The sequence below is a fragment of the Triticum urartu genome, unplaced genomic scaffold, assembly GCF_056163025.1.
Source record: "Triticum urartu cultivar PI428250 unplaced genomic scaffold, HENAU_Tu73 scaffold2, whole genome shotgun sequence".
NCBI lineage: Eukaryota > Viridiplantae > Streptophyta > Magnoliopsida > Poales > Poaceae > Triticum > Triticum urartu.
This window is the reverse complement of record NW_028260368.1, coordinates 1,924,278-1,929,984: the sequence shown is the minus strand read 5'-3', so window position 1 is coordinate 1,929,984 and position 5,707 is coordinate 1,924,278. Positions and strand designations below refer to the sequence as shown.

General features: G+C 32.5%; 1 non-coding gene across 1 annotated transcript; it reads left to right on the top strand.

The window, feature by feature from the left end:
* The first annotated feature begins 282 nt into the window (after positions 1–282).
* Positions 283–370, top strand: TRNAS-GCU (transfer RNA serine (anticodon GCU)). Its single transcript has one exon. It is a non-coding gene; the product is annotated as a tRNA-Ser (tRNA).
* Positions 371–5,707: the final 5,337 nt, after the last annotated feature.

Below are 5,707 nucleotides of genomic sequence, written 5' to 3'. Positions count from 1 at the left end.
TATAACCTGCTTGTTTTATTATAATTATAACAAGTCCTATATGGAAATGCCCGCTAAAGAGAAAATCTATTTGATTGTCTCTCGGCCAATATCGATTTTTAGAAAGAAAAAACAAGAATTTTCTTCTTTTTTTATTAACATTAAGAAAAAAGAATATAATTAAAATGGAATTGGCAATATAATTTTTATAGACTTTTGAAAGAAAAAAAAGGGGTTTTTTGCAACCGTTATTTCTTATTTCTTGCCTATATCATATCACGGAAACCTTTCGCTTTGGAACGTGGAGAGATGGCTGAGTGGACTAAAGCGGCGGATTGCTAATCCGTTGTACAATTTTTTTGTACCGAGGGTTCGAATCCCTCTCTTTCCGCTCCCTTGGATCATTTGGGACTTTCGAATTGGAAAGAATTCTGACCCCCGGATTTTCTCATAGATAAATGTACGAAACAAATCCAATAAGAAAAAAAAAAACTGAATTTTTACTCCTCGCGTCCAGGATTCCGTCCTGGGTCATTAGATAAGAATCCAAAGATAAAGAGTGAAACAAAGAATATCACTACTGTATAAACAAAAAGTTTGAGAGTAAGCATTACATAATCTCCAAGATTTTTTTTTAAGGAATAGATTACCAGTTTTTCCTTACCACACGGATCCACTAGGATGGTTTTTTTTTATACCTAAAAATGCAAAAAAGAATTCTTGAAAAAAATTGCAAGAATTCTTTTATAATAAGCACTCTTATCAATAGCAAAAATAGGGTTAGGTGGTTAGGTATTGTGTAGGTACCTTTAGGTACCTGCTCAACCTAGGTGCAGGGGAGTAGAAAGGCTGATCCAAATTTATTGCTGTAGCTACCCATTCAATGTAGAAGAATTTAAATTTTAGAATCGAAGGTTCATAATATAAAAATATAAAACTTCTCGGCTTTTACCCATTTTAAAATTTTTTTGGAATGAACACATCATTCAATTTGGCATACAGAGTACTAAAGATTTCATCGAAAACTTACAGCAGCTTGCCAAACAAAGGCTAATAGAAAAAAGAATAGAGGTATAACAGGCATAATATCCACGATTGGATTGAAAATAGCATAAGCTTCGGGTAATTTGGCAAAGAAAAAACTAGTAGGATAAAGAACAGAATTAAAACAGATACAGGTTAAACTAAGTATATTAGGCATAACAAGCATTTCATTCTTGTAGAGTAAATAATTGGATTTTTCTTGAGTTATTTTTTTAAGGGAAAGAAGGAAAAGGCAGATTCAAAATCTTTTTTCTTCGGACTTTCCCAAACACAAAATACCTCCTTGTATTCGCACTCTCAAATGAGAGTGGAATAAATTCGACTTTCATATAATATCTTAATAGAATTCCATGTAATGATCAATGCATTTTTTTGATTCTATATTATCCGCATGTGTAGAATACTAGCAAGAGAATATCCCTCCTTTTTTATGTAATTGAAATGGTATTGACGAATAACAAATAAACATACTAGTGTTTATTAGTGTCGCATAAAACCCGAAATGGGGCGTGGCCAAGTGGTAAGGCAGCGGGTTTTGGTCCCGTTACTCGGAGGTTCGAATCCTTCCGTCCCAGATTGTTTCTGATGAAACAAACGGTGAAATCATATAGTATTCCGTACGAGACAAAAGTTTATTAAAGAGAATAATGATATCTTATTCTTTCTCAGAAAACATAATAAAGTCTTAAGTCCAGTCAAATTGACTATCTTTATTTTCATGAAAAAATGGGATCTATCAAGCACATTCAGGATATGCCTCTACTATAAAATCACTTAGTCATATTTTTTTCTTCCTTTTGGTATTCGAGTTGAAGAAGTACGAGAATTCTATAACTACCAAAAACTTTCAATCTTTTCATTGGAATAGTTTATTTAGTTATTATAGTTAATTGTTTTTGGTACTGAAAAAATATATTACTACTAGAATTCTAATTCTAGTAATTAAATTAATTAAACTTTTTTGGAGGTTGATAGTTTATTTATTGAGGAAGAGTCAATCCTTCTTTTCTCACTTCAAGATTGATCATCTCGAGCCATCCGTTGAGGGTGGAAATTTAAGAATAAATAAGTTTTAAGCAAACTTGTTTAGTCGTCTTTTTCAAACTATGTTTCATTCATATGATAGAATTTTAATATGGGTTTAAATAAATTGGATCTTGGCGGAGGCTTCCCGGATAAATACTTACTTTCTTTTATCCATATTGCTCCATAGATAGCAAGTTTTAATTAGTATAAAAAAACTAAACCAATGACTATTCATGATTCCATCCATATTGGATCAATTCTCTATACCACTTTGCAATGAAAAGAGGAATGTTTGTTATGGTAAAACTTCGTTTAAAACGATGTGGTAGAAAGCAACGTGCGACTTGAAGGACATGATCGATTGTGGATTTTGCTATCCATCATTTTCCATAGTAATGAAAATGCTCTTGGCTCGACATAGCCTGTTCTATTCGTTCCGAACCAAATTTGCGCTGGGTTTAAGTAACATAGTACACGATGGAGCTCGAGAGGACAGAATTTTTTTTATCAAGGGAAAGAATCTAGGGTTAGTGAAAACTAATAAATTAGGCCAACTTTGTCAGTCTATCCTTAATATAGAAATAAATCGAAAGGTTAAAATAAGAAGAAAGTCCAATAAAAGTATATCAGAATCAATCCCTCTTATTAGATTTCTATAGAAGAGATAAATGCTTTATCGAAGGAAATAAGAAAAAAGGGTATGTTGCTACTCTTTTGAAAGAAAAAAATAGGAATTCCCGAAGTAATGTCTAAACCCAAGGATTTCACAAATCAAAGATAAAGGATTCCAGAACAAGTAAACACAATTTTCAATTGTCTCAACAACAGAGTTGGATTAGAATAAGGAATAAAAGTCAATTCGTTCGAAATGAGACAAAGAAAAGAGTTTAAAGACGACTCAAAAATTTTGGAAGGATTTTGCCTTCGAAGTTTGTCAGGCAAAATTAGCCCACTTGAGTCATGAGTATAAATGAAATTTGTTTTTTCTGTAAGGAAATTAATGCACGTCATAGTCTAATTTCTATTATTATCGACAGAAATTCGAATCATTTTCTCGAGCCGTATGAGGAGAAAACCTCATATACGTTTCTAGGGGGGGGCGTTGTTTATCTACATCTATCCCAATAAGCTGTCTATCGAATCGTTGCAATTGATGTTCGATCTCGAAGAGAAGGAAGAGATCTTCAAAAAGTAGGTTTTTATGATCCGATAAAGAATCAAACTTGTTTAAATGTTCCAGCTATTCTCTATTTCCTTGAAAAGGGTGCTCAACCAACAAGAACTGTTTATGATATTTTAAGGAAGGCAGAATTCTTTAAAGAAAAAGAAAGAACTTTGAGTTAATTGAAGAACTAAATGAATCAAAAAATAGGATAGGAGAAGATTATTAGTATTCCTAGTTGTCTAATTATTTAGACACAATTTACCTCTTTTTTAATCCTATTTGGATTTATATTATATCGTGCCAATCCAACATAAGCCCCTATTTTATTTACTTTTTCTATCTAATTTGTTTTCTTACCATTGTATTTCCATTGACAAAGGTCTATTGAACAAATAGAATTTGTAGATAGATGGGTCTCTTTATCCTCACTCCATATTCAATTTTTCCGCCTACACTTCGCTCAAATGATAAGGGTGTTCCTCTTGCATGTATTCTCATACAATATAATATATATTTTTTATAATATATATTTTTTGTTAATAAAAATCGCTAAAAATAAGGAGAATTTGGCCATCGTGATTAGGGTCGCTCTTTTTTTAACTTTACTTTAGTGGAATTTCACCGGACCTGTTCGTTTTGGCATTTGAGTGTTTTTCATGGTCGATAAAAAAAATCTTTTGATGTCTTGCTAGTTCAATGTTTTGACAGAAGCGCGCGGTGTAATTCCATTGATTTTTGGATTTCGATCGTATCTAAGATCCTTTTTTTATCTGGGTTGCTAACTCAATGGTAGAGTACTCGGCTTTTAAGTGCGACTATGATCTTTTACACATTTGGATGAAACAACAAATTCGTCCAGACTCTTGGTAGAGTCTAGAAGACCACGACTGATCCTCAAAGGTAATGAATGGAAAAAATAGCATGTCGTAATAAAATCAATCTTTTTTGAATGGAATCCAAAATTACGATTTTCTGGGTCTAATGAATAAATGGATAGAGCCTGGCTCCAATTCTGGTAAAATAAAAAGCAACGAGCTGAACTTCCTAATTGGAATGATTCCCCGCTCTAATTAGACGTTAAAAATAGATTAGTGCCGGATGCGGGGAAAGGTTGGGTTTTCCTATGAGTGGACCCTTTATTTTTTCTTTTTTTTTTTAGAAATCCTAATTATTCTTGATTATGGATTGAATAAGGGATGTTATGGATTGAATGTGTAAAAGAAGCAGTATATTGATAAAGAGGCTGTATTCCAAAGTCAAAAGAGCGATTGGCCTGCAAAAATAAAAAACTTGTTCTGTTCTTTTTTTTTAATTAGAACAAACATAAACTAATTGGGTAGAAAAGGAGCAGAAAAAGATCTGTGGATTAGACTCCCTTTCTTTCCAGGGTTTGTATTAAAAATGCAACACCCTGTTCTGACCATATTGCACTATGTATCATCATTCGATAAACCGAGAAATGCTTCTTCTCTCTGATTCAAGTAGAAATACAAATGGAAAAATTCGAAGGGTATTCAGAAAAACATAAATCTCGTCAACAATACTTTGTCTACCCACTTCTCTTTCAGGAATATATTTATGCATTTGCCCACCATTATGGATTAAATGGTTCTGAACCTGTGGAAATAGTTGTTAGTTGTAATAACAAGAAATTTAGTTCACTACTTGTGAAACGTTTAATTATTCGAATGTATCAGCAGAATTTTTTGGATAACTCGGTTAATCATCCTAACCAAGATCGATTATTGGATTACAAAAATTATTTTTATTCTGAGTTTTATTCTCAGATTCTATCTGAAGGGTTTGCGATCGTTGTGGAAATCCCATTCTCGCTACGGGAATTTTTTTGTCTGAAAGAAAAAGAAATACCAAAGTTTCAGAATTTACGCTCTATTCATTCAATATTTCCCTTTTTAGAAGACAAATTTTTGCATTTGGATTATCTATCACATATAGAAATACCCTATCCTATCCATTTGGAAATCCTGGTTCAACTCCTTCAATACCGTATCCAAGATGTTCCATCTTTGCATTTATTGCGATTCTTTCTCAACTATTATTCGAATTGGAATAGTTTTATTACTTCAATGAAATCCATTTTTTTTTTTCAAAAAGAAAATAAAAGACTATTTCAATTCCTATATAACTCTTATGTATCAGAATATGAATTTTTTTTGTTGTTTCTTCGTAAACAATCTTCTTGCTTACCATTAGCATCTTCTGGAACTTTTCTGGAACGAATCCACTTTTCTAGGAAGATGGAACATTTTGGGATAATGTACCCTGGTTTTTCTCGGAAAACCCTATGGTTCTTTATGGATCCTCTTATGCATTATGTTCGATATCAAGGAAAGGCAATTCTTGCATCAAAAGGCACTTTTTTTTTGAAGAAGAAATGGAAATGCTACCTTATCAATTTCTGGCAATATTATTTCTGTTTTTGGACTCAGCCGCGAAGAATCCATATAAACCAATTAGCAAACTCTTGCTTCG